The sequence below is a fragment of the Silene latifolia genome, chromosome 8, assembly GCF_048544455.1.
Source record: "Silene latifolia isolate original U9 population chromosome 8, ASM4854445v1, whole genome shotgun sequence".
In the NCBI taxonomy this organism is placed as follows: domain Eukaryota; kingdom Viridiplantae; phylum Streptophyta; class Magnoliopsida; order Caryophyllales; family Caryophyllaceae; genus Silene; species Silene latifolia.
Window position 1 is genome coordinate 8,058,113 of NC_133533.1, and position 11,348 is coordinate 8,069,460.

The following is an 11,348-nucleotide window of genomic DNA, read 5'->3' on the forward strand; positions in this document are numbered from 1 at the left end:
CCTAGCGGATTTGAGTTATCATTATATGATTGCTATTATGTACCCAGTCTCTCTAAAAACATTATTTCTTTTTCGCGCTTGATAAACTTGGTTTTTCATTTGTAATAGAAAACAATGCTTGTATTTTCTCATTACACGATATGATTTACGGAAGGCGCTTTCCATGAATGGAATTTATGTTTTAGATCAGACCAATGAAATATTACACATAATGAATAAAAAGTTAAAGGTTGGTGACAAAGATCAAACGTATCTATGGCACTGCCGTATGGGACACATTAATGAGAAACGCGTTAAACAGCTCATCAAACATGGAGCTATCTCGGCCTTTGATTTTCAATCATTTGGCACGTGTGAATCATGTCTCATCGGTAAAATGACTCGTATTTCCTTCAAAGGTGTTGGAATGCGCGCTGCCGACCTATTAGGGCTCATACACACGGATGTATGTGGTCCTATGTCAATCACCGCACGAGAAGGCTATAGATATTTCATCACTTTCACGGACGATTTGAGTAGATATGGCTATGTCTACTTAATGAAGCACAAAAGTGAATCCTTTGAGAAATTTAAGGAATACCAAAATAGGGTGCAGAACCTATTGGGTAGAAAGATAAAAACACTGCGTTCGGATCGTGGTGGCGAGTATCTTTCTCACGAGTTTGATCAACACCGAAGGACTGTGGGATTGCCCTACGCTTAACTCCACCGGAACACCTCGGTTGAATGGTGTGTCCGAACGGAGAAATCGAACACTACTTGATATGGTTCGATCCATGATGAGTCACACGGTTTTACCCGATTCATTGTGGGGTTATGCTCTTATGTCGGCTGCTCTAATACTTAACCGAAGTCCGTCTAAAGCTCATGACAAGACTCCATATGAACTATGGAAGGGAACGGTCCCTAACTTGTCCTTTATACGGGTTTGGGGCTGCGAGGCTTATGTCAAGTGGAGACACGAGGATAAGCTCGGCCCGCGATCGGTCAAGACATACTTTATAGGTTATCCTAAAGGAACACGTGGTCATTACTTCTACTCGCCAACCGAACAACGCGTTTTTGTTGCGGCTAGTGCGACGTTCTTAGAGAAGGAATTTCTCGAGAATGCAAAGAGTGATAGAACCTTCGACCTGTCGGAGATTCCAGAACCAAACACCGAGCAACCATTGGAGGAACCAATTCCTTCAATCCCGGCTGCGGTGAATATTCCTGAGGAACCTAGGAGGTCGGGAAGAGTCTCTATTCCTCCGGACAGATACATCGGTATGGTCGAGGAACATGACATAGATGACGTTCTACTCTTAACGAGTAGTGAACCCGCAACATATAAAGGTGCCATGACCAGTTCGACTCAAAGCTATGGCTTGAGGCCATGCAATCCGAGATGGACTCCATGTATGAGAACAACGTGTGGGATCTTGTTGACTTACCTGCTAAGGTTCGTCCCCTTCAATGCAAATGGCTTTACAAGATAAAGCATTCTGTGGAAGGTCAGCAAGATATCTACAAAGCACGACTAGTTGCTAAAGGTTTCACCCAAGTGCCAGGTTTGCACTACGATGAGATTTTTGCACCCGTAGTTATCTTTGCGTTCCATTCGGATTATCTTAGCGATCGCCGCTTTTCATGACTATGAAATTTGGCAAATGGATGTGAAAACCGCCTTCTTAAAACGGCTTTTTGGAGGAAGAGTTGTACATGGTACAACCCGAAGGTTTCATCGATCCAGTACATCCTAAGAAAGTGTGCAAGCTTAAGCGTTCCATTTATGGACTTAAGCAAGCATCAAGGAGTTGGAATCATCGCTTCGACCAAGTGATAAAAGAAAATGGATTTACTCGATCGGTCGAGGAACCATGTCTATATATCAAGTCGAGTGGGAGCAAGATTGTCTTCCTAATATTGTATGTTGACGACATGCTCCTGATTGGGAATGACATACCTCTCTTAACTTCGGTGAAAGTATGGTTGAAGAACCATTTCCAGATGAAAGATCTGGGAGAGGCACAGAGAATTCTTGGCATCCGTATCTATCGAGATAGATCACGACGGATGTTATCTCTCGATCAGAGTCTTACATAGACAAAGTCCTAGAGAGATTCAAAGATGACTAACTCCAAGAAGGGGTTCCTTCCCATGTCCCCAGGGGTGCATTTGAGCAAGTCTCGGGCACCGAGACACCGGAAGAGAAAGAGCGCATGACACGGATTCCTTATGCCTTGGCTATAGGATCAATCATGTATGCCATGATATGCACACGCCCCGACGTGGCATATGCATTGAGTATGACAAGTCGATTCCAACAAAGAACCAGGTGAACCACATTGGTTGGCTGTCAAGAACATTCTTAAGTACCTACGGAGGACTAAAGATTGGGCATTGACTTATGGAGGCTCTCAAACGCTATGCGCAATCGGTTCGCAGATGCTAGCTTCCAAACGGATCGTGATGACTCGAAATCTCGGTCGATTCGTTTTTACTCTTAATGGCGCTGCGATCAGTGGAAGAGTTCGAAACAAATCACATAAAGAGATTCTACGACCGAGTCCGAGTACTATGCCGCGTCTGAAGCAACAAAGGAAGCGATATGGATGCGTCAATTCTTACATGGGCTCTCTGTAGTGCCTAGTTCGAATGACCCGATCACCATCTATTGCGACAATAGTGGTGCCATCTTCCAAGCTAAGGAGCCAAAGTCTAGCAACAAGTCTAGACATGTACAACGGAAAGCTCATCTAATCCGGGATTACGTGGAGCAAAAGATAGTAGTGATAGAAAAGATTGCTACAGATGATAACATAGCAGATCCTCTCACTAAAGCATTACGACAAGATAAGCATGAAGGGCACGTAAATTCCATGGGAATCAAACGTGTTCCTGAGTTGTAGTACTCTTTTATGGATCAGATTCATTCTCCTTTGTACTCTATACGACATCATCGTTTTGATATTTTATATATATATATTTTGTTTTTCATGTGGAATTGTACGACGATTTTGAACACCACAAAGTGAACTGAACAAACATCATATCTTGTTAGTCCTTAATTGCCCACATGAGCTGATAACTCTGGCAATTATTCTGTGACGTTGGTTGATGGTGGGTTCAACGAACCATAAGTCAACAGGTTGACTGACCAATCACAGAGGCGATTTATACGGATATTTCGTAGGACACAATTGTGACATCGACGTGGAGTCCTAAATGTTTTATAACATTCGTTGCCCGGTCGTGGATAGGACTTCCATGGTGATCCTAAGAGTCGATTCTTTGACTATCGACTGTCTCTTGAGACTAAGGCAGATTTTGGGTGACTTTGGTTTCTTTCTCACGGTCATCCGTAACAGGGGGCCAAGTAGATTTTTTCTGGGTCATTTCATGCTTTGCTTAGATCGGAAGGAGTCGAGTTGAAGGAAATATTCAGCCTTTATCGGTACTCGATATTTCTCGGGGCCACTCGAGGAGTCAGAATCGAAATGCATGGCCATGCTCGGATACGGATTCGTTTTATCAGTTAAGTTACTCTCTAGTCGGGGAAACCACTCTAGATACAGATCGATTGTAAAATACGACCTTTGTGGATCCAGATCTGCAAATTGTTTTACATTGAGTGGGAGAAATTTTAAATGAATATGAGAATCGGTTATCGCACCTACACTTGTTCGGACAAGTGGGAGTTTGTTGGAGCTTGTGTCCTCCAGTTAGTGCGGATAACGTCATTGCACATACACTTGTACGGACAAGTGGGAGCTTGTTGGGGTTGGTGTCCTTAACAGTTAGTGCAAGGACTTGTAAACCTCTAAAAGGATCAAAGGGCATACTTTGGTATTATTATCAGTTGATCCACGTTTATCAATAACGGTTGGCTTGCTAGATAAGTTTGACGTTATTGTCATACAGATGGCGGTGATCAACTGGTCCCTAAAAGTCACACCTATAGGATACGTTCGAGAGATGTGACGGTATGAAAATACTTGTCATGTAGATGCCAAATATTGACTAACCGATTAGTCAAGTTATTTGACTAAGTAATTAGTCAAATATGTGATGTTGAGATATTATATTTAATACGGATTAAATATCATGGGCTAAGGCGAATTAACCAGTTAATTCGTAAAATTAAATATACGTGATTTATATTTAATTAAATGTATATTAAAATAAATTATAAAATACTGTTTTGTCGGACACGTATTAATAATTCAGCTAACCCGCATTATTAGTTGATGCCTTAATTTCCGATAACCGATAACAGTTTATAATCAGACCGCGTCATATACATTTAGCCATTTGGGTTCGGATTACGAGTCAAATAGAAGAGGAAATGGAAAAGCCCATTTCCTCCCCATGGACTCGGCTTGGCCGAACTAGGAGAACAAAAGGAGAGCCTTCTCCTTGAGTTTAACCTAATCATCGTTAGTGAAAGAATTAGGGTTTTAGAGATTAATTTTTCTCTCTGAAACTGAGATCTCTCATCTCGGAAAAACCTCACAACAGTTCTCCCTATATTGCAAGGCAATCGGAGAACACTGTTCTAGCACAAGGGCATATCTTGGACCAAGTCTTGGGTGCAACGATTAGGAGGGAATCTGCTTAGATTTCTGATCTTTACGCCGCAATTAAAAGGACCCGAGGTTGATTTCTATACACTTATCGTTTCTATTGTTTTATCGTTTTATGACTATAAATTGCATGTAATTTTTACGTTATAGTCCTGCAATTTAAGGGGTAGTATATCTATACACTTATCGTTTCTATTGTTTTATCGTTTTATGACTATAAATTGCATGTAATTTTTACGTTATAGTCCTGCAATTTAAGGGGTAGTATACGGATATTAACCCACAAAGAGGAAGGTCGAAAGCAACATTGTACTTGCTCTTGCAAACCGTGCTCATATGGTCCACCCGGTTTGCTTCTTCAATTAAGGTATGATAGGTACCTTTTCAAGACAAACGTTCTTATAGAAAAATGATCTAAACTCATCATAGAAGTGTTTTTGGCCGTTACATACAATATGTTCTTAGACGGATTTTGAATTGGACCTCAAATTTGATGAAGGTCGAAAACCGGGTTGGAGAACATCTCAGGAATTCAGTCGCATCTTGTAGGACACATATTTCTTAGTTCCGGATGAATCTCAAGGCCCATGATAACTCATTGGAAATCTAATGAAGTTAACTTTTACCCCCAAAAAAGAATCACCCTTAAACATAGAGTGAATCTTGAGTTATTGAAATTTTAGTTCACATAGGTCATGGGCTGTCCAATAATGCGTAGTCTGTTTGCATCGGCTATAACTCAGGCTATAGACCTGATATGGAGGTGATTCAAAATCCATTGTTTGGCTAAGATCCCAAGCTTTCCAATAAGATAAGAATCATAGTATTTGCATGAGAAAAACTTGAGATATAGAGCTTGGAAGTTAGGCTTGCTGTAATGACACTTCAAAAAGCGATGAAATGCGGAATTGTGAACCGTTCCTTGTACTGTTTCTTTTGCCTTAAAATGAATCACAATGCAACAAAGTTTGTTGCACTTATATCCCGTGCATTGCACGAGTGAGAAAACTAGTTAACATTTATATATTATATTTGAAATAATAGTTAAAATTATTAATTTTAATACTTAAAATTATAAATACTATTAAAAAATCAATTTTATACAACTTTTATAACATTTAATAATAAAATAATTATTCAAAAAAAAACTTTTTTTATAATCATGTGAATATAATTAATGTAAACATTGAGTATGATTAAAATATTAATTTCAACATGTTTTTACTTTTTTTTAAAAATTGTAAAAAAAGGGTTAGAATCTATCTTTTTACCCGTATTTTGACCTTCACCCGACTCGTATTCTGACCTGGTCGGCCTGTATAACCTAGCCCGTGACTCGACCAGTTTGACAGGTCTAGGTGTATCCATTTTGTAAAAGAAAAAGAAACTTTGACCGATAAGTGATAATTATACCATCAAACGTTAGCTTAGATTAAATTTTTTATGTTATGCGGAAGCGTGAATATCTTTCTGTCAGGCCTTTGTTACATCTGTGTCCATTGTTCATAATAGTACAATATTGTCTGCTTTGGGCCAAGGCCACACGGTTTTGTTCTTGAACTCCTTCCCAAGAAGGCCTCGTACTATTATATTTTTATGACATTTATAAACACGATCTTCTATCTTTATTCTACCGATGTGGGACATAGTTTGAACCCTAATAGTTTACATTTTTTTTCTTTATTTGAAGTTATTTTTTTCCATTTACTTTTAAACTATCTTGCTTGGTGATCATTGTTTTTAAACTTTCCTTCGTGTACATATTTATTTTTTATGCAAAAAGTTAATATTTTTAAGTAAAGCACAATGAGGATAGATTCTAGGATACACAAACGAATATAAACGTAAATAGAAAACATTGACCTTTATATTTCATTTAAACGAAAACATACAAAGGATATGACTGAGTCTACGAGTATGCATGAAGTCGATATATATCGAACACCCATATCACTTAACTCAAAGTCTAAAACTGAACCATAAAAGTAATTGATTTAAAACGAAAATATAATATCAACACTCATAAAATATCACTGGTAGCATGCATAAAGGCCAATTAGAAAGATGCACAATGCATCTTACACCGGGCATGAAGCATCACCTCCATCATCTTGTACGACCTATATAACACCAATAAAATTATAAGTACAAGTCTTAATTACTCCTTAAAAGTATAGTAATCGTTCGAAAAAGAAATTAACATTTATCATTTAGAGATAGGGAAGATATTCATGACACGTCGTCCGTCCGTTTAATTATCGCACTGAATCTATGCGATTAATTTATACACAGTAAAATAACCATTACGAAAAAATGAATTTGACCAATAGATTAGATAACTAATTACACATAGCCATTAATGTGCATTGTTTATATATTTTAAATAGATTAGATAATTAACCATTTACGAAAAAATGAATTTGATCAATAGACTAATGTATTATTTATATATTTTAAGTTGACACATCATTAATTCCATATTTCACTTTTTTTATTTTAATATGAAGTAAAAATGGAAAACTTATTAAAAGAATTGAGTGAAGTCATGAAATGTGTATTTTAATGATTTTTTTCCCGCAAAACTAATGAATAATTTACAATTTTTCTAAAATAATTTTGATGAATTCTTTGTTAGTAATTTATGATTTTTATATTTATACCAGTTTTGTTTTATTTTAATTAGACCCAAATGTAATTTAAAATTTAGAAAAGATTATAGTGATTAAATGATTATGGGTTTGAACTAACCATAGATATTAAAGGATTATATCTTAATGGAAAAAAATAATTTACTAAAATATAATCCTTTTTCCTTATTTAAACAGATTCCGCTTAGAGGAATTTTTTTTGAAAATTTTTATTCTCTTAATATGAGATCTATACAATTTAATTAAAAGGTTAGATAAAAGCATTAAATTAAATTACACATGGCATTAGTATTAAATTAAAATCCACATGGCTTTAACATTAAATTAAAATACACATCACAACTCACACATTAATTCCTACACATTTTAGTCTACTACTAAATTTATTTATTTATACTATATAGTTAAAAAGCAACTTAACACATTAAATTTTTTGTCATATAGGATTATGATAGTTAAATTCTATTAATTTATATTGGTTAATATTAAGGTTATTTTAGAGTTATTTTGTTAAAACTCTCTATAAGGTTTATTAATATATTTTTTTGAAATCATAAAATCATGATTTAAACTTATACAATATAGTTAAAAGACTACTTAAAAATATTGAATTTTATTGCATGTGACATTTTCATATACAATAATATTAAAAAATTCCTTCAAAATAAAAAATTGGACGACATGTTGAGTGTTTAATTAATGAGATTTTCTATTTTCATAACCATTAAATGTTATTTCATGTGGCATTTTCATAATATCTTAATTTATAGTATTGATTATCTCACCATTACACGTACACTTTGATCCCTTGATTCTTTTATCCTTTATGCAATAATATTAAAAGACTTCTTTCAAAAAAATAAATTAGAAAGCATATTGGGTACTTAATTTATGAGATTTTTCATTTTTTTAGCTATGTATGATGTCACCTCACAACCATGTAGAACTAATACACTAACCCTTTCACATAAATATTAAATTTACTAAAATTCTTTCCAAAAGTATCATTATATATTTTGTAACATATAACTTAAAGAAAATTAAAGAATATTATCATTAATCTTAAATTAATTGTGTATATTAAGATCTCTCCTACTACTACCTACGTATGAATAAATTTTAATCAATTCCAACATTAAGACTAATGGAATATCAACATAGTGAAAAGCTTAGAGTCATGAACCATATAAATAATGTCATTAATAATTTGATATAATTAACCCCATTAAGACACTTTAATTTACTCATTTTATTTTTCACTATTAAGGGAATAGGAAGAGACATTCATATGTCTTTATTATAAAGTATGAATTTTTCCTAATTTTTTCAACTAACTCCCATAGATGTTGCTAATATTTTTCTTGATTATTGATCTATCTATTTTATAGCAATTTAGATGTGTTTATATTTTTTGTTTTGAATAAGCTATGCATTATTATATGTTAATTTAGGTCGATGAATATACGTTTATCAATAAAAATGCTTTGACTTTTGATATTTTGGCATTCTATTGTTAAATAAATAATTATTCATTTACATGTCTCTTATGAAGTTCTTATAACTTTGCAGATATGAGATACATGATGATAAGACAAACGACGAGTTTACATGATGTTTGTTTAGAGAGTCCATTTATATAGTATGTGAACTTTTCTACCCAAAAGCAAATAACATGTAACATTTTTGATATTTTGGCATTCTATTGTTTAAGAAATAATTATTCATTTACATGTCTCTTATGGAGTTTTTATGATTTTGCAGATATGAGATACATGATGATAAGACATATGACAAGTTTACATGTTGTTTGTTAAGAAATTCCATTTTTATTCTAAGTGGACTTTACTTTCTACCCAAAAATAAAATAAAATGTTATATACCTTCTGCATATCCCGAGTATTGCCATCGTCAATCCATTGGGCCCTCCTTTTGTTTAGTGACTTTGGTTTTGTTATTTTTTTGTCAACGATTAATAGATGGCAACTTTTGCTAAGGTTGATTGAATAAGAAAGTTGAATTCGATTTCATTTTGCAATTAAAACGACCATTATCCCTCACATTTGTGTTAAGATTCTTAATTACAAGGTTTATTGTATCATTAATGAGGTAGCAATTTTTATGTATTGCTAAGTAAAATTAGCCTAAGAAAAACCGAATTCTTTATTTTCCTATAAACATACAAAACACAAAACAAATAAATCTTTTAAATTAAATATTATGAACATTATTAAACATAAACATTACTAATTACTCATACATCATCTTGTAGACATTCAAAAAAATTTAAAGTGGACAACCATTATTATTTGGAGCATTGTGAATTTTGATTCATCTCCATATGATTCTATAAGCAGTTGTTCTACTTTTAATTTTAATGGATAAGTACTTTGATAACAATTATGAATCATATTATTAATTTTGTTGTCGTAAAAATACTTCCTCCATTTTTTATTGAAAAATGTGTTCCCATTTTCTGAGTCTTTTTATTTTTTAGATACTTATTACTCCCTCCAATTTTGATTATATGACGTTTTGTCTATATGCACAAGAATTAAGATATGCATTTACTCTACTTTTTTTTATCTCTCTTCATTTACTTAAAGTATATGTGTAAGACTAAGATTAACCAGGTATGAAGAAGCGTCTGAAGTTATAGTGTAGAAAAATCTGAGGGTGAGTGACTCACCTTAAGACCTTACAGTATTTTGTGTAGATAAAAACGGGTCTTATTTATTGTGTGCGTGGATAAAAACACAATTACTCATATTTTTTGTTTTTGTTTCTTTATACCTATGGACAAAAATGGTAATGTTTTGAGCTACTAAGCAATGATCTCCTTCTACTCTTATAGCGAGTCTTATATCTATTTGTACTACGATTTAAGTGGCAATTTAAATTCATAAATTAAACACGCGGGCATACATTGTAAAAGTACACTTTGAAATCCCCTTGACCATCTAAGTATTATGCCTCTTTGTTATCCTATCCCAATCCAACCATTAAATTCTCTAATAAAAAGTTCATTATATCGAGGTTCTCCATCTTCTAATGCAATAAGTTGGGAAGTAGCATAATTTAGAGCAATAAAGCAAGCACTGCAGAATATGTGACAAAAATAATGTCAAAAAACTTCAAATTATGTTATTACTCCCTCCTATTCACCATTTTCTTCCCCTTTCCTTTTTGCACAAGAAATAAGAAAGTGAATTTGGACCACACAAAACACACTACCTCACATGCAAATGAATTTCGACCACACAAATCAACCCAAAAAAGAAAATAAGGAAGAAAACCCGAATAATCCGAATAAGGAAATAGGGAAGAAAATAGTGAATAGGAGGGAGTATTAACCAAAATGGAGGGACCAATATAAAACTTATTTAATAAATAAAACAAGAAAAAATATACAAGGATTCACACTATAATCAATAGTCAAATTTTAAAAAGCAATTCTTTCTACGGGCCCGTGCTTTTGCACGGGCATTAAAACTAGTTAATTAATATATAGGAGATTAACTATAACAACACACATAATTAATTCATATGAAGCTGGAGAAATTAGTATGAGTGCTTGTTTATTACTTCCTCCGTTTTAGTCAATAACTTATACTTGTTTTATTTTTCATTCACTAAATAAAATGTAAACTATTTACTGGGACTGAGGGAATATCATGTAAGCTTGTTACTATACCTGAGTGGCCATAGTATACCAACCACCAGTGGCGGGTTTCAAGTTGTTCATTGGAAAAGAGGCGGCCATTCTAGCAAGGATATGATAGTTTTGGTATATTAATTTTAGAGAGGAGAGGATTGTATGATTTGATGGTGGTATGAGTTCATTACTTGGCTCTATATATAGAGGTTCATCAACACATAAAATTTCTTCTTTAAGATATTTTCAACTTATACTTAAAAATGGTTGAAATGAAAGGACGATAATCCTTGTGAGATGTCTTAAGGAAAAAGGGATCACTTCATCCCCTATCTACTAAAAGAATAGGTGAATTTAAAATTTTTTCTCCAAAAAAACATCTTTTTAAATAAGAAGCTATTGTTAATTTAATTAGATTCACTAAAAAAAAAACTTAATAATTACTTCCTCCGTTCCATTGAATTGTTTACATTTGTTTTTTTG

At 33.8% G+C, this 11,348-nt stretch overlaps 1 long non-coding RNA gene across 1 annotated transcript; it reads right to left on the reverse strand.

Moving 5' to 3' along the window:
- Positions 1-6,404: 6,404 nt before the first annotated feature.
- LOC141596248 (uncharacterized) lies at positions 6,405-11,139 on the reverse strand. Its single transcript, XR_012522422.1, has 2 exons — positions 10,905-11,139; positions 6,405-6,685 (listed from the first exon to the last, which is right to left on the reverse strand). It is a non-coding gene; the product is annotated as an uncharacterized LOC141596248 (long non-coding RNA).
- Between the last annotated feature and the right edge of the window lie 209 nt (positions 11,140-11,348).